At 42.7% G+C, this 18,553-nt stretch overlaps 1 protein-coding gene across 1 annotated transcript in view; it reads left to right on the top strand.

Annotated features, from left to right (window-relative positions):
• LOC116463753 (unconventional myosin-Ie) overlaps positions 1-18,553 on the top strand; it is a 231,182-nt gene that overhangs the window by 32,230 nt on the left and 180,399 nt on the right. The gene's annotated exons all lie outside the window — the stretch shown is intronic.

Below are 18,553 nucleotides of genomic sequence, written 5' to 3'. Positions count from 1 at the left end.
CTATCTATCTATCTATCTATCTATCTATCTATAAAATTTTGTAGAGATCATATCTTGCTATATTGCCTAGGCTGGTCTTTAACTCCTAGGGCTCAAGCAGTCCTCAGGCCTTGGCCGCAAAACTGCTGGGATTACAGGCTGGAGCCACCATACACAGACTGAATTTTTAAAATTCTTAGTAGGGAGACCTTTTAATTGGATGTTGACTATAGGAACGAGAAGGAAAGCGGGTGACTGAACAGCCCTATTAGGAGAGAAACACAGATGAATCAACATGAAGAATGTCTGGGATAGGAGCCTAACATGCCCAGAGCTGCCCTTTTGTGTCTCTTGGGAGGGGCTGTGTTCTGGATGAAGGCGGTTAACAGGAGGCCAGACTACTGTGAATATCGGGGTAGTGAAGTTGCGAAATACCAGTTCTACAGTATGGAGTCAGTTAGGTCAAAGGTTTTGTACGTCAAACAATGAAGCTATCTTACATTTCTGTCTGCATTTGGAAACCAGAAGGTCAGTGAAATATTTGGTTAGAAAACCAGGAACAGGAAAACATCTCTTGTTACACATAAAATCTGTATCCAAGCACTATGTATCATTCTACACCATCCATTAGAACCAGTGGAGAGGAAGGCCCTGAAAGGTTTCTATTGAGGGTTGATAAAATGGAAGAGTTTAGTACCCATTATTGCTACTTCAAGATGAATACAATGTGTCATTGACATTTTCTTTCTTTTTTTTTTTTCTTTTTTTGAGACAGAGTCTTGGTCTGCCACCCAGGCTAGAATGCAGTGGCACAGTCTTGGCTCACTGCAACCCCTGTATCCCAGGTTCAAGCAATTCTCATGCCTCAGCCTCCCTAGTAGCAGGGATTACAGGCATGTGCCACCACGCCCGGCTAATTTTTGTATTTTTAATAGAGATGAGGTCTCGCCATGTTGGACAGGCTGGTCTTGAACTTCCGCCTCGGCCTCCGAAAATGCTGGGATTACAGGCATGAGCCACAGCGCCCAGCCTGATGTTTTATTTATAGGGTGCACTCTTTATTGTTTAAATGTCTATTTTTCGATGTTGATAGACCTTTGTAGGTAGTTTCACCCCGTCTTTGGTTCTCTTGCACTGTTTGCCCCATATCATTCTAAATTTTTACCCAAATGGGTTTTCAAGGACCTTGCTCCTCCTGCCTTTGGGAAGTGGTTACAGGTTAGCAAGGGTTGAAACTCCCCTACTGTTTTTCCCAGCTTAGCAGGGTGGGTGGACACCAGCCCCAACACTCCTGAGAGCCCGTAGAGACGGTCCTGGCTCAGCACTGAGGGCATCTTGCAGGCAGGGTTGGCTGAGTGTTTTGTGGAGCGAGCTTAAGAGGAGATGTTCTAAAACCAGAGAGGAAACATTTTTCTCTGTTCTCTACAATTCAGCAGATGATATCCCTTCATGGATTTATAATAAACACAGTCCTCTCATTGACCAAGGTTGAAAAACTCAGAAAGTTTGCTCGGCACAGATCTGGGAGTCAGGAATGCACTATGTGCTGAGGAAGACATTTCAACTCCTCTTTCAAGCAAAAAAAGAAAAAAAGTCAATACTGATCTAGTTTATATAGCTATCATAAAAAAATCGTATTAATGAAAATAGAAATTCAATTGTAACTAGAGACACCTACCAAATTCCTAAGCAATCTATTCATTTTCGTTTTTTTTTTTTTTTTAGACTTGAACACTTTTACTTGCTTTGCCTCACAATGCAATTGTCAATATAGGGCCACTTTAGTTACACCTAGTACCTGACTCTACAAAGACCACAGAGCTTACTTCCTTTAGAAGGATTTTGTTTGATTAATTTACACTCTTAGCTGACATTTCTCAGTTGAGTAGGAGGAAAAAAAGGAGCTTCATTGAACCATATTAGCCACATCATGGACGGGGAAATGTATGGAGTATGTTTAAGTGATTTGCCTTGTTGAGGAAAGATACATCTAAGCTTAGATTTTACTTTGTCCTATAAGAACTCTATCAGTGAGATTTTTTTTTTCTTTTTTGAGATGGAGTCTCACTCTGTTGCCCAGGCTGGAGTGCAGTGGCATGATCCCGGCTCACTGCAACCTCCACCTCCCGGGTTCAAGCGATTCTCCTGCCTCAGCGTCCCGAGTAGCTGGGATTACAGGAGCACACCACCACGCTCGGCTAATTTTTTGTACTTTAGAGACGGTGTTTCTCCATGTTGGCCAGGCTGGTCTCGAACTCTTGACCTCAAGTAATTTTCCTGCCTTGGCTGCCCAAAGTGCTGGGATTACAGGCGTGAGCCACTGCACCCAGCCGAGCGAAATATTTTTGACTATAGTAGTTTGAGTGTTCTTTTAAGTTTCGTAATGTAGGCTAAAGCTCTATTTTCTGCCAAATGCAAAATTGGAGAACAGAATAAAACCATGTGCTTTATATTATACGAATTATATCTGATGAATGTTCATGTTGAGGAAAATCACAGTCAAGCTCAGCAGTTGTAGATATGGATAACAACTCCATTCCTGAGCAGAGTGGGTTTCATCATAATTGCCTGCGTTATGTTTTGTTTTCATACGTGTAGTAAACTTAGGAAACTTAAAAATTATTCAGTAGAAATTTAGAGTGTGGAGCCCTGGTTTGAGTCCTGGCTCTTGTCATCTTAATCAGTTCCCTCCATTTTTACATCTGTAAAATGGAAATATTCGTAATAATAAAACACCTCCATAAGAATCAAATGAAATAAAGTAGAAGTGCTTTGTAAAAGATAAACAATTCAATAACTGTACAATTCAGTAACTGCAAGGAGGTATTATATAAGCATAGATTTGTTTTAAAACTAGGGGTTGTCAACCCAAATCTCCATCAGTGATAGACAGGATAAAGAAAACGTGGCACATATACACCATGGAATTCTATGCAGCCATGAAAAAGGATGAGTTCATGTCCTTTGCAGGGACATGGATGAAGCTGGAAACCATCATTCTAAGCATACTAACATAGGAACAGAAAACCAAACACCGCATGTTCTCACTGATAAGTGGGAGTTGAACAATGAGAACACATGGACACAGGGAGGGGAACATCACACACTGGGGCCTGTCAGGAGATGGGGGGCTAGGGGAGGGGTAGGAGAAATCTCTAATGTAGATGACGGGTTGATGGGTGCAGCAAACCACCATGGCACATGTATACCTATGTAACAAACCTGCACGTTCTGCAAATGTATCCCAGAACTTAAAGTATAATTAAAAAAAAAAAAAAAACCAGGGGTGTACTGTGTGAGTCACTGGAGGTATCAGAGAATTCTCAGATGATCCAACACATGTCCAAAATTCAAGTACTATTAAAAACACATAATTTTAAAAGATACTTATGAAAGTCTGACTGCTAGATTTAAAGGGACATAAATAAACCTTATTTACCTTATTTATTTATGTCCCTTTGAATCTAGGGTTTTTTCTTTTCTTTTTTTTGAGACAGGGTTTCACTCCCATCACCCAGGCTGGAGTGCAGTGGCATGATCTCGGCTCACTGCAACCTCCATCTCCTGGGCTCAAGCAATTCTCCCTCAGCTTCTGAGTAGCTGGGACTACAGGGGCACGCCATCGCACCCAGCTAATTTTTGTATTTTTTTTAGATACGACGTTTTGGCATGTTGTTCAGGGTGGTCTCAAACTCCTAGCCTCAAGTGATCTGCCCGCCTCAGCCTCCCAAAGTGTTGGGATTACAGGCCTGAGCTACTGCACCTGGCCTAGTTTTTTTTTAATCCCAGAAAAAGTTTCAAGATTTTTTTTTTCTTTTCTTTCTTTCTTTTTTTTTTTTTTTTTTTTGCTTTTCTGTTAATATTTTGGGTATAGTGGGAGAGAGGGTAGCACACTTGAGTTACTGCAGGACTTGTTTTTTTGTGTGACCAGAGAGAGCCCACAGCACACAGCCGGGTTCTCATTGGAAAGGCATCAGAACGAGTGTGTACAGACAGCACTGCTTATAGTCCGTGACACTCACTCCTCCACATGAATCAGGGCCACACATGGCTTCAGATGATACAGGTTCTTTCCTGACATCTCAGGGGGAGTTATTTGAATGCATCCGTGTCTGTCCCACCACCTCCCAAAATGCCGGCCTAAGTTAATTGGTAAATAAATGCTCAGGCTGCTTAGCAGTGGCCTATCTCTGAGGCATGAGGTCTAATATAGTTTAAATGTAAGTCCATCGTGGCCTCCAAGTAGCTAGGAAAACAGGTGGGGGACTTCAAAGAGATCTGAGAGCAAGCCTGGCCAGGTCTCTTCTTCTTTTCCAGCCCTGGCTTATGTGTGGGACAGTGGTGAAAAGCAGCCCTTGAGGTAGAACCAAGTGGGTTTTTTTTTATTATTCATATTCAGCACAGATTTATTGATGCAAAAAACATGCTTTCCTGATGTGGCCACAGAATCATCACTTGCTTCTTTCAAAATCCCTCAAATCTTGCATTCTGTGGTATTTGGCAGATTACATCTCATACTGTAGCAGCCTGTGCTTGCCAGCTGAAGTGTCTGAAAGTAGTTTGGAGTCGTTTTTACACTCTTTGATGCTAGTCCACCTTTTACTACATACCAAGGATAGTACATATATCCACCAAGTGGTGGCAAATCTTGTTCTTTATTCTTCTTAAATTTGAACATCAAAATTGCACTTTAATAATAAAAATACAAAGCCATGAGCTATGCAAGTAATGAATAAAGATTATTCTGAGTAGGCTTAGGTGCCACAGAATGCCCTTGTTTTTCTCTTTCATGGTTTGACCCATTGTGGTGTGAACATTCTCTTTGAGACAATCTTTGTGTTAAATCTTTACACTAATAAATGTGTTAGAACTTCCTCAGGGATATTCTTAGCAAGGAGGAGTCGGATGTGTTTTTTGCAAATAAGCTTCCTTTGTCTGCTTGGCAATTCTCTGTGAGGTTTCTGAAAGTGTGACCTGTACGTGAGACGTATAAGTGGACAGAGCAAAATGAGGGAGACATATATGCCAATCTGAGAAGTAAATCATTCTTGTAGTCAATGTGGAAAAGTTGGCAAATTTCTCTGAGATTTCCTTCTGTTTTTGACCCTGCCAGGCTGAACCCAAAGACCCGGCATTGTGATTGGAAGGGGCTGCAAAAGAAAGCCCTTGCCAAGTGATCTCTGTATAATCATCTTTCAGAGACTTAATAAGCTTTGGAGAATATTTGGATGAAGTTGGCAGTTTTATTGATACCATCTGATTCTACATTGGTCCTATAGCAGTTTCTGCCACTTTGTCACCAGTGGGGGGAATATGCTGTTACCATAATGGAAAAGGAGGACATTTGGTAGCATTCTTCTGTGTTTATGTCAGGAGTCGTCGAAAATGGTCATTTTTATTTTTAAGAAAAAAAAGTGTGGGTACAAATTAGCTGTGTATATTTATGGGGTACATGCAATATTTTGATACAGTCCTACAGTGCATAATAATCACATCAGGATAAATGGGTATCCATCACCTTCAGCCTTTATCATTTCTTTGGGTTACGAACATTCCAATTATACTTTTAGTTATTTTTACTTATTTATTTATTTTGAGACAGGGTCTCATTCGGTTGCCCAGGCTGGAGTGCAGTGATGCAATAATCATGGTTCACTGCAGCCTCGACCTCCTGGGCTCAGGTGACCGTCCTGCTTCAGCTTCCTGAGTCGCTGGAACTACAGGCGTGTGCCACCATGCCAGGCTAATTTTTAAATTTTTTGTACAGATGGAGTGTCACTATGTTGCCCAGCCTGGTCTCAAGCGATCCTTCCACTTTGGTCTCCCAAAGCATTGCTATTACGGGTGTGAGTCATTGTGCCCCACTGACAAGAGGTTCTTCATATTTCTTTTATATCCACTGCCACAAAACTGAGTGCAATTGGTCTATTCAGTCAGGAAGTCGCTTACCTTTCATGTGCTTCCCTATTACCTGGGCATATTTCCAGGGGGTTTCAGAGGAAGAAGTAGCTCTTTCCTATGAGGATATATGCTGGTTCTGAAGTGTTTACTTAGATGCATAGTGGAAGCTCAAAAAATATTTACTGAACTCACTCTTGTGGTTTAGCTTTCAACTATAAACATAGGAATAAAGGGAGAAAAAAGCAAGAAAAACTAGAGGCTGAAAGCAAGGCAGGAAGAGAATGGATCTAGAAAGAAGTGGGAAGTCCGTTTGCTCAAAGGAAGGATACCCACTCACCAATGGGAAATAGGTCCAGTGTTGTGTGGTAGGGCTGTGGGTGGTAGTAGTAATTTCACAATGGGTGTGGGAGGTTGGTGAGTAGATGGACTAGATTCAAAAGCAGATACCTCGCTCTCACCTATAGCCTAGCAGTTTGGGAGGCCAAGACAGAATCACTTGAGCCCAGAAGTTTGAGATTAGCCTGGCCAACATGGCAAAACCCCATCTCTACAAAAAATACAAAAATTACCCAGGCGCGGTGGTGGCGTGCCTGTAATCCCAGCTACTCCAGGCGGGGCTGTGGCAGAGGATCACTTGAGCCTGGGAGTTCAAGGCTGCAGCGAGCCAAGATTGCACCACTGCACTCCAGCCTGTGTAAAAGAGCAAGGCCCTGTCTCCAAAAAAGAAAAAGAAAGCAAGTAGACAGTGATGAAGCTGGATAGTTAAACCAGAAACTTGAAGAGCGAGATGTGGAACTGGGATATAGGATTTCAGAGTTTAAAAGAAATGTGACATTTCTTAGTGGATTGTCCTTCGGTTGTGTTTACTAAGCAACTGTCAGCTAGTGAGATTACTGTGTATGGCCAATCCAGATAAATAAGACAATCAAGTCTTTATGAAAAGGAAAGAAAAATTTGGAATGCACATCTCTGTCCAGCTCAATTCCTCACTCCTTTTTACGATGGAGAGCTGTTAGGTTTGTCTACACAGTAGGAAACACCTGATTAAATAACAGCATGGAGCCAATCTTGACAATGAAATTGGCTGCATCCAATAGAATCCCAGGGCCAGTCGTGGTGGCTCATGCCTGTAATCTCAACACTTTGGGAGGCCGAGGTGGGAGGATCACTTGAGCTTTGGTCTCAGGGCTTTGAGACTAGCCTGGGCAGCACAGTGAGACCTCGTCTCTAAAAAATTAAATTAAAAAAAAAAATAGAGCGCCAGCAAAGTCAATTCCTGAACTCCCTTCTGTTCAGTAGTGGCATAAAGGCCTGATCTAAGTGATGGGGAAAGTTAATGTGGCGATAGCATCAGACAGATCAATGACAATCCTGCTGTGGATTTATAGCACAGGGGACACTACATCTAGAAACACCTGTCTGTGGACTGCTGCTGCTGTCAGGTTAGTAATCTGTGTATTCTAATGAGAATGGACGTGACCTCCCTAGTGTCAGGCACATAATGGAAATCCTGGATCAGCATGCTTACTTCTTCCCATCTAATTGCAAGTTGTAATTTGCAAATAATGGGTTTACTTTTTAATTTTGAGAAGGTAAATGTGTTGCTGTACAAAAGCCCAGGATTCCTTCCCGTTAAATTGGCAGCATTCTTGGACACAGTAAATCCTATCACACACTTTTCTCTCACAAAAGAAGTAGCGGCAGTTAGAAGACTTTGAATTCTCCCTTACCCGTGACTTTGAGCAAGTGATTTAACCTCTCAGACAACACGGTTCTTCATCTGCAAAATGGAAATAATGTCTACATTATCTACTTCTACTCACAGAGTTGTTTTAGGACACAAAATGGTAAAGGAAGGAAAAGCTAAGTTACTGCAAAATTGTAGGATACTTTTGCTTTTTAATTTATATGCATCCCAATTTTTATCTAGAACCTAGATTTCAGGCTAAAGAAGAGAGCCGTTGGGCTTCATTCCACTTGAATTAGCCTCACATTACCCTTACTTTGAAATTAGTCTTTGTTTCCTTTCATCTCTTTTGAATATCACCCTTGCCCTGCAATAATCAAAGAGAGCTGCATGCAGTGAAATCAAACCATGAAATTATAGAATTGTAGAGCCAGAACTAGCTACATACAAACAGAAAAGAAAATTTGATTGAAATATTAATTTTCATCAAGGTGAAAATGACTGACAGGTATTACTTTAACAGAGTTATTTATACTTTTTAAAGGTGTGCTATTGACCTGTTAACCTAATGAAATTTAGATTGTGAAAGGGATATAAGATGTTGAAAATTTGGGGTTCATTTCTTTCCACCTCAGTATTTTTGGAGTGGTAGAGTGCTGTGTCTGCATACTTTTGTAATAAGAAACAATTTGGGGCTGGTGTTGATAATCAAGTTGATTGCGATCTCTAGGAGAGGAGAGTCTGTCTCATCTTTTTCTTGCCATTTGTATATATTGTTCTACCTCTCCCATCTCATCTGAAATATGGGGCAGTTTCTTGGTTCTCAGTTGTTTCTTTTCTGACGTGTTGCTGACCTCTGATTTCTCATATCAGTACTCTTCCCTTAGTTCAAAGATATGTTTCCCCACTTGTAGATGGGGGTTGGAAAAGGAAGGTGCTTGTGATTTAAAAGGCCTGTCACTTACTGCGTCCATAATATAGTGAGTCCACCTGTGGACTGAGCAAGGCTGCTGTCACATCTTTCAAGGTTTTCCTCATTGATCCTACATCAGGTTAGCAAAATTCTTCTGTAAAAGGCCAGATAGTAAATATTTTAGGCTCTGTGGACCATACAGTCTGTGTCACAGCTGCTCAACTCTGCTATTGTAGCATGAAATCACGTGGCTGTCTTTTAATAAAACTCGGTTTACAAAAACAATCAGACTGAGTGTGGTGGCTCACACCTGCAATCTCAGCACTGTGGGAGGACGACACAGGAGGATTGCTTGAGCCCAAGAGTTCGAGACCAGCATGGGCAACGTAGGGAGACTCCATCTCCACAGATTTTTAAAAAGTTAGCTGGGCGTGATGGTGCATGCCTGTGGTCCCAGCTACCTGCAGGGGCTGAGGCAGGAGGATCGTCTGAGGTTGGGAGGTCAAAGCTGCAGTGAGCCATGATTGCACCACTGCACGCCAGCCTAGGTGACAGAGCAAGACTCGGTCTCAAAAAACCAACAGAAATAAATAAAAATAAAAAATAATCATTGAGCCAGATTTGGCCCACGGGCTGTAGTTTGCTGACTCCTGTTCTACATGATTTTCATAAAGGTGGGACAGGTGCACTTATAATATTAAATGGAATGGAGGGTGCTATTGTAAATACCCTCAAGTTGAATCAAGGATAGGTTTTTAAAGCAGTTTCCTTAGAAATTTACCTACAAAAGACTATTATTACAGTACCTCCCTGTACCATGTATCTGTAGATTGAATTAGGCAAAAACCTGACAACAGACCTTGGGAATTTTGGGGGATATTTACTTTTTTCAAGTAATTGAGTTCTACCTACTTTGCCTGCCACTTTTTACATTGCATTGCCAATTTAAGTTAACGTCACTGACCTAATGTCAACAATGTTCCACTCTTAAAGCTGGAAACTGGATTCGAGGGTGAGCAAGGAAGGATGAGGAGAGGGAAGTTTACCTTAAGTGATCCTTGAAGTCAACATTAGGTACCTTGAAAATCCCTTGCTGCTTGATTTTAAGGTCTTCAATTACAGCACTTTGATTCTTAACCTTAAAAAAAATTCTCCTTCAGCCATTTCAAGCCATGTGGAATATCTATTACTGCTTAGGAATTTGCTGTGGTTTTTCATTGACCGTGGCCCCAGACTCTGGAATATGTATTAATTTATCTAGGCAGAGAATACAGAAATCCACATGCAGAATAAAGTGAACTTTATGCTGAAGCAGAATATTGAAGCTGGGAATGATTAATTCTTTAAAAATAAAGCATCAGCATTAATAAATATTGAATTCTAAGAAGGCATTTTGCAGTTTGCTTCTTAAAGTACTGAGATAATCTGACTGAGTTCCCATTTAAAAGAGAGAAGTTTTTTCCCTCCATGAACAATATTTGTTTACAGTCATTGGTAAATTATTAATCTGCATTCCAGTGTTTCATGTTTGAAATACCAGTCCGCCCTCTCCGTGGGGATTTGATCTCACGCTGTAATCAGCAAAGGGTTCTGGGAAGTGAGAATGCTGTGGTTTGCTCTTTTAAAGACCTTAGGAGAGAATCAAAAAGTGGTGGTTATTCAGGAAGTTGGCCTGTCCAGCGTTTGACGGCTGGCAGTTTTCATAGGGGAGTCATATGAGACCATGAACTTGGAAGGCACACTAGACTGTGGGAAAGTTTGGGTGGGCTGCTCACCGCCCTGTGATTTTCAGAGGTCCTAGAATGTTCTTTAGAGTATTCCTGCAGCTTTTGAATGGATGTCAAATCTCTTTTGGTTTGGGGCTACCCAAAATGTTTACATTCTGAGTCTTTGGTCCAATTTCCTCCAACAATGCACATGTAGGATTGCTATTGGGTACCTGATGAACTGGATTGATCATAAGATTCTCAGGATCTCTGGCCCCAGCTCGACACCACTTTCTAGCTATGGCACGTTAGGTAAGTCCTTTAACCACTCTGATTCTCACACTGAATATAGGTTAGAACAGTATCTACGTCATAGTGTTGCTTGAGGATTAAGAGGAATAATTCATGGGACTTGGCGTGAGTCTCTACTAGATTGTAAGCTCCATGGAGGAGCTGTCTTCCCAGTGCCTCCAGCAGTGTCTGGCATGTAGTGAGGAGCTCAACACACATTTGCTAAGTTAACAGTAAGCATTCAGTCAATGTTAATTGTTACTGTTGTCATGAATAATATTCTCATTATTACTTACGTTACCCATTTTGAGTCCTTCTCCTTACCTTCTGTTGACAACAGTCATCTTCGTGAAGCAGCTGTGGTGTCATTGACAGGATGCTGGGTTCAAATTCTAACCCTGTCCTGATTAGCTGTGGGCAAAGTTTCTTAACGTCTCTGAACTAGTTTCCTTGTCTGTAAATTGTGATGATAATGCCCTCCCACAGAGTCTAAGAGGGTGACACACCCCTGCCTTAGTTTTCTCAAACATATGGATAGAAGTAGCCCTGAGACCTACTCTCATGCCCTAAGTGCTTAACTCTATAGGCTTTGCATGCTCCATACCAGAATCTTCTGCAGATTGCCCAATATGTTGAGGGCTGGTGAGGTCCCCTCGGCACAGAACAGCTGTGTGTAGCAGGTTGATCAAAACATCTGTATTCTGATCAGGGTCATCTCTGCACAGCTGGAGTTGCGTATGTCCTTTAAGTTTCCATAACTGGTCATTATAAAATACTAAGTATAGTAATACTAATTTATGTCTCATGAAATGAAGAGATACCAACAACACAGCTGGGGTTTCATAGAGGTTGTAAAAATGAACTTTCTGGCCCCTCTCCCAGTACCAAGCGTGTATTGGGAGAGGGGCCAGAAAGTTCATTGTCTGGTCAATTTGCCACCCCAACGAAGGTGGGTTCCTTTTCAGAAGTCTTGAAGGTTTGAGCCTGGCGATGGATCAGGTTCTCTTTCCTCCTGCAGAATCTCTCTTCTGGTCCACACTCTGGGAGGTAGACGGGACTAAGCAGAAGGCCACTTCCCCAGTGCAAGAAAATGTACTACTCCACTCCCACATTCTACCTTTGGTTTGAGCAAAGGCCACATTTTGCAAGCCCGTTTGCTGCCCAGTGAATCTCCCAGGGTGAACTTTCTCTCACCCTCTGCTGACACCTCTGCCACCCAGCCCCATCTCCTTTGAGAGGGGGAACTCCCCCCGCCCCATGGAGCTTTGTGTTTTCCTCCGCTTCCTCCTTTCAGCAGGGTAAGCCCCCACACTCCTGCCCAGGCTGTTGGGCCCACCATCTCCTCTTTTAACATAGCTCCCGAAGTGCTGGGGATGGAGAGGGTGTCGATGTGGCAAACATTCCTTTGCCCACTGATGAGAAGTCTCAGCCTTCCCCAAGACATGTCTGGAAATGGCAGTCCACCCTGGCCTTTCCTTAACTTCACTCCTTCCCTCAGCCCCTCCACGTACAAGTTGTCAGCATGTCTTGTTATTTCTGCTTATAAAAATACATCGAATCTTGCAGCTTTACTCCGCTCTATAGCTGCCCTCCTAATTCAGCGAGCTGGAGAGGCAATTCTCGCTCAGGATGATTTAGGATGTTCCTAACTGGTCTCTCTGCCATCACACTACACCCTCCTGCACTGCCCACTTAACAATGATGTTTAAAAAGTAAATAAATGGCTGGGCGTGCTGGCTCATACCTGCAATCCCAATACTTTTGGAGGCAGAGGAGGGAGAATTGCTTAAGGCCAGGAGTTTGAGACAAGCCCGGGAAACATAGGGAGACCCCGTGTCTATAAAAAATAATAATAATAATAAAAATAGCCAGATGTGGTGGTGCGCACTTCTGGTCCCAGCTACTCAGGAGGCTGAAGTGAGAGGATTGCTTGAGCCTGGGAGGTCGAGCCTGGCACTGCACTCCAGCCTGGGCTATAGAGTGATACCCCATCTCAAAAAAAGAAAAAGAAAAATGTTACAAAGTGCCTTTTAAAAAGCAGGTATATGGAGATGTAAGCAGGCATCAAGGCTAGCAGTGCCCAGCGGTGAACCATGGCTGCACTGGTGGGTACATGGGAATAGAAAGCAAAGTCTTGGGTCCACACAAGGTGGAGGATTACACGGGAGACTCCTGCATGGAGGTGTGCACTCCGTGAAACAGTCAAGTGAGAAAACGCCTTCCCCATAAAGGGAGATGGTATCATTACCTCTTCAGTTCTCTTTCCCTACTGCGACCCCACCTGAAAAGCCCCACCTAGGTTCCAATTCCTCGGGGTGCAGGTGCCTGATTGCCTGAAGCCTGGTGCTCAGGATTGTCCTACATTCTCCCCACTGTTCCCTGAGTGGTTCCCTGACTTGCTGTTTTATAAAACCTTTTTACATACAGTAGAGTGGGGGGCAGGTCTTGGCCACTCAGCCCATAAGAGGCAGACTCTGAACAGGTTGCTTTCGAGTTGTTTTTCCAGTGTCCTTTTAACCATATTGACAAAGGGAAGAATTTATGTAGGAATACATCATCTTTAATTAAAGCATAGCTATAAATTATGCAAGTAGCAGTACATATTTTAACACAAAAGCAAGGTTCATCAACAAAAATAGAATGGTAAAATCATGAAAATGTAAATCTATTGGTTAGGAGACATTTAGGTTCAAAATAATAATTTAAAAATCAACAGTTATCACTTGTTGATATGACATTGAAAAACATCTTGTGATTTTAAATTGAAAAAGGGGTTCAGGCTGACCACCCAACTAATTCTTTTTTGAGACGGAGTCTTGCTCTGTTGCCAGGCTGGAGTGCAGTGGCACAGTCTCGGCTCACTGAAACCTCCACCTCCTGGGTTCAAGCATTTCCCTGCCTCAGCCTCCCCAGTAGCTGGGATTGCAGGCATGCGCCACCACGCCTGGCTAATTTTTTTTTGTATTTTAGTACAGACGGGGTTTCACCATGTTGGCCAGGATGGTCTCGATCTCTTGACCTCGTCATCTGCCCGCCTCGGCCTCCCAGAGTGCTGGGATTACAGGCGTGAGCCACCGTGCCTGTCCCACCCTACTAATTCTACTATGCGCTTTTCCAGAGAAGTGTGAATTATTTGTGTCTTCAGGGAAATACATAGCTGTCTGGGTTTTTTTCTGTTTTCTTTTTCCTTTAAGCATCTGATAATACAAATGTACTCAAATGGAAGAGGAACCGAACCTTTGAGTTTGATGAGAGTTTTAGTATTTAAAGAATTCAGGATCATGAAGAATGTGTGGTGACTCCCTCTTCCTGTTTCCATTACTTTACATGTTGTAGTTGTTGCTTTTTGTGCTTTGGGAAGATTCTTGATGGCTCCACATTCTGATTCGCTGGACAGCCCTGTTAATAGGCCATGGGGGTCAGAGCTGGAAGCGGTTGTGGGAGTCAATCCATGTCCTGCGTTTGACAGGTCAGACACTGGAGGCCAGATATTTAGAGTTCAAGGACTTGCATGGGCTGACATGGGGCACTACAGATGCCATGGAAATAGACACCTGCTCCTATGCTCACCAAGCACAGCAGTATTCCCCAAGCCTGGGCCAGTGGATGGAGGAAATAATGGTTTAATCTTAACTAACTTAATTTTAAAAAGATAATGAAGAAATGCTAAATTAATTTTTAAAAATAATATTAGTATTCCTTCATGGAAAAAAGCTAACAAAATGATTGGACATGTATACATTTTAGTGTTTATTGTTTAAAAGATGTGTTATTGGATTGCACTATCAAACTCCATAAAATCTGGAGTTGAAATATATAAATAATCTCAACCTGTGGTGCAGATAGGTGCTGGTCAGCTGATGTCACAGCCTACTGACTGGGACTCACTGTGCAGGAATTTAAGGCCTTCAGTCAAGCTGTGATCACTTCCACGAAATCCCTGGTTATGCCATTTGGAGATCTTTTATCCCCTAACTAAAAAGGAAAATTGGCCGGGCATGGTGGCTCACACCTGTAATCTCAGCACTTTGGGAGGCCAAGGTGGGTGGATCACGAGTTCAAGAGATTGAGACCATCCTGGCCAACATGGTGAAACCCTCTCTCTACTAAAAATACAGCAATTAGCTGGGCATGGCGACGGGTGCCTGTAGTCATAGCTACTCAGAAGGGCTGAGACAGGAGAATCGCTCGAACCCAGGAGTTGGAGGTTGCAGCCAGCCGAGATCGTGCCACTGCACTCCAGCCTGGCAATAGAGCGAGATTCTGTCTCAAAAAAAAAAAAAAAAGGAAAATTGAATTCATTTAGATCATTAAACCCTACTGAAGGAAAGATAGTTCTTCAGCCAAAAGGCTTTTTTTTTTTCTAAAAAGCCTTAGAATGCTAAAAGTAAAAACAAATCCAACTATTACTTGAAGTTTTGTAAATGGGAAATGTAGTTGAGACTATCTGGATTTTTCTTTATGTCTTAATTACTCCCTGATAGAAGCAAGGCCTTTAGGAGTCTTTTAACGTCTTTAGGACATAAGGCTCAATTTTACTCCTCAAGTCCCCTTCAGTCTGAAAGAAGCAGGTGCAGCACTTGAGCATTCATCCAACCAATAATTCTCAGGCCCTGCTGTATGCTGCCCTCTGTGTGAGGGGCTTGGGATGGGGATAAATACGGTGAGACACAGCTCTTTCTCCTACCTGGGCTTCATGGAGAAGAATGTCACCTTGAACTTGAGGAGCTCTATCTGGCAGCATCTCTGAGGTGTGCTGCTTCTCTGCTTTTTCCTCCCCTTGAGCCAACCCAGATACTCTAGCATCCCCGACTGATCCCCAGAACCTGCCCAACTCCAAAGACAGCCTGATTTTTTTCTTTTAAGACCCAGACCCAGAAGCAGATCATTTCTGGGTGGTTTAGCACAAGGCTCTCCACAGACATGTGTTGCTCATAGGCAAGGGGGGGCCCCCTTTCCAATAGTGTCATTGATTTTCTTTTGAATATTCTCTTTTTTTTAATTAAAAAACATATTCTCTCTTAACGGATATGACTGATGCTTGCACTTTCGGATGCTTGCAGACCTAGGACATTGCAGAATATAATTAATTAGAGTCTGGGTTTTCTAACAGTTTAGGTGTCGTTCACTCTGCCTCGCTACCCACACGGATATATATACTTGTCTCACGTTCTGTCGGCTGAGCCTTCTTTTCTTATTTATGATTTGTGGCCAAAGTGGGTCCTGCTCTTGAGAACGGAGGGCACAAGGGAAGATCCCTCACTTTGCCCAGATTAGATCTTGAACCTCAGCTTTCTCGAGGATTCCATTTTTTTTGTTGTTTTTGTTTTTTATTTCCTGCCTTTGGTGGCTTTCTCTCCGTGGAGCTGGAGAAGTCACTGTGGGTTCATGAAGGGTCTTTGCTGCTTCAAACTCAGAACACACATCCCACAAGCTCTAGTAATAATATAAGGTGACAGCTCCCCAGGGGCTCTTTATGGGCAGCCAGACCCCTCTCTGGCTGCACTCTTTGTCCCAAGCCTGCTGTTTTCCCTTAACTTCCAGGCCCCCCTGCCCTCCAGTGTGCTGGGGCCCAGCAGCACAAAGCAACATCAGTGCAGTCATCAGACAAATGCACACAGCCGTTCTCCATATCACCCTTAATTATTTTTTTCTTTTTTGAGATGGAGTCTCGCTCTGTCGCCCAGGCTGGAGTGCAGTGGCACGATCTCGGCTCACTGCAAGCTCCACCTCCCGGGGTCATGCCATTCTCCTGCCTCAGCCTCCTGAGTAGCTGGGACTACAGGTGCCCGCCACCGTGCCTGGCTATTTTTTTGTGTATTTTTAGTAGAGATGGGGTTTCACCATGTTAACCAGGATGGTCTCGATCTCCTGACCTTGTGATCTCCTGCCTCGGCCTCCCAAAGTGCTAGGATTACAGGTGTGAGCCACTGTGCCCGGCCCATATCACCCTTAATTTTAAATCTGAATGTTAATTCCCTTCTTATGTTTCATGTTCAGAAATTACCATATTTCCTCAAAACCATTGACTTGGTTTGGTTTTAGAAACAGATGTTTCTTTTCTGTCAATCTTATTTCCATTTTTGGTTGTCATTGATTTTTCAAAAAGCACCTTTTTTTTTTTTTTTTTTTTGAGATGGAGTCTTGCTCTGTCACCCAGGCTGGAGTGCAGTGGTACGATCTCGGCCCACTGCAAGCTCCGCTTCCTGGGTTCACACCATTCTCCTGCGTCAGCCTCCTGAGTAGTCGGGACTACAGGTGCCCGCCACCATACTAGGCTGTTTTTTTTTTTTTTTTTTTTTTGTATTTTTTGTATTTTTAGTAGAGACGGAGCTTCACCGTGTTAGCCAGGATGGTCTTGGTCTGACTTCGTGATCCTCCCGCCTCGGCCTCCCAAAGTGCTGGGATTATAGGCGTGACCCACTGCGCCCGGCCAAAAAACACCATTTTTTATATACCTTTAAAAAAGAAAAATATTGCTAACTAAATTAAGACATGTCTTCTGTTGTAAGACATATTCTGGTTTAAGATATGTTAAATGGAAAAAAACAACAAACTCAAAACCCATGTACCTTTTTCTTTTTCCCAATGTGCTTTTTAGAATCAATACAAACTGGGTCAGGACTCTATTAGATTTCACTTTCCCTCTGACAGAGCCACTTATGCTTTTAAAATAGCCAGGTAAGCAGGACAATTTCCTTTCAGCCCATTGCTGGCTCTCATGGCTTCCTTCTTACACATGCTAGGTAAGCACTTTGAACTTGAAAAACACTTGACTAACACTCATATGATCTGGATTGTTTAACCACAAAAGATTTGATCTTTTATAGTGAAAAATGCTGTGGGTTTCTTTTTTACCTTTAATTTTACTTTTCAAAATTAAAAAATAGCTTTTAAGGTCAAAATTTTCAGAGCAATTTGTAAGTATAGATACAGTTTCATGGTGACAGTTTCTTACGTTGTAAAGGTGACATAAAACACATTATCTTTTACTTTAGATTCAAGGGGTACATGTGCAGATTTGTTACTTGGGTATATTGTGTGATGCTGAGGTTTGGGGTACTGTCATCCAGGTACTGAGCATAATATCCAATAGTTAGTTTTTCTTTTCTTTCTTTTTTTTTTTTTTTTATTTTCGAGACAGGGTCTCACTCTGTTGCCCAGGCTGGAGTGCAGTGGTGTGAACTTGGCTCACTGCAACCTCCACCTCCCAGGTCCAAACAATTATCCTGCCTCAGCCTCCCAAGTAGCTGGGATTACAGGTGCCCACCACCACACCCAGCTAATTTTTTTGTACTTCTGTAAAGACAGGGTTTTGCCATGTTGGCCATGCTGGTCTCCAATTCCTGACCTCAGGTGATCCGCCTGCCTTGGCTTCCCCAAAGTACTGGGATTACAGGCGCCTGCCACCACGCCCTGCCAGTTTTTCTTTTCTTTTCTTTTTTTGAGGCAGGGTCTCACTCTGTCACCCAGGCTGGAGTGCAGTGGTGTGATCTCGGCTCACCATAACCTCAACCTCCCGGGCTCAAGAGATTCTCTCAGGTCAGCCTCCCACATAGCCTCCTGGCAAATTTTTGTATTTTTTTATAGAGATGGGGTATAGCTAGTTTTTCAATTCTTACCCACCTCCCTCCATCCTGCCTCTAGTAGTCCCCATGTCTATTGGTGCCATCTTTATGTCCATGAGTACCCAATGTTTAGCTCCTACTTTTAAGTGAGAACATAGGGTATTTGAATTTCTGTTCCTGCATTAATTTGCTTATGATAATAGCCCCCAGTTTCATCCATGCTTCTTCAAAGGACGTGATTTCGCTCTTCTTTATGGCTGCATAGTACTCCATGGTATATATGTACCACATTTCCTTTATCCAATTCACTGTTGATGGGCACCTAGGTTGATTCCATGTCTTTGCTATTGTGAGTAGTGCTGTGGTAAACATACAAGTATGTGTGTCGTTTTGGTAGAATAATTTATTTTCTTTTCGATGTATACGCAGTAATGGGATTGCTGAGTTGAATGGTAGTTCTGTTTTACGCTCTTTGAGAAATCTCCCAGCTGCTTTCCACAGTGGTTGA

This window comes from Hylobates moloch, unplaced genomic scaffold (assembly GCF_009828535.3).
Source record: "Hylobates moloch isolate HMO894 unplaced genomic scaffold, HMol_V3 SCAFFOLD_58, whole genome shotgun sequence".
NCBI lineage: Eukaryota > Metazoa > Chordata > Mammalia > Primates > Hylobatidae > Hylobates > Hylobates moloch.
This window is presented reverse-complemented; position numbering and strand designations above follow the sequence as displayed.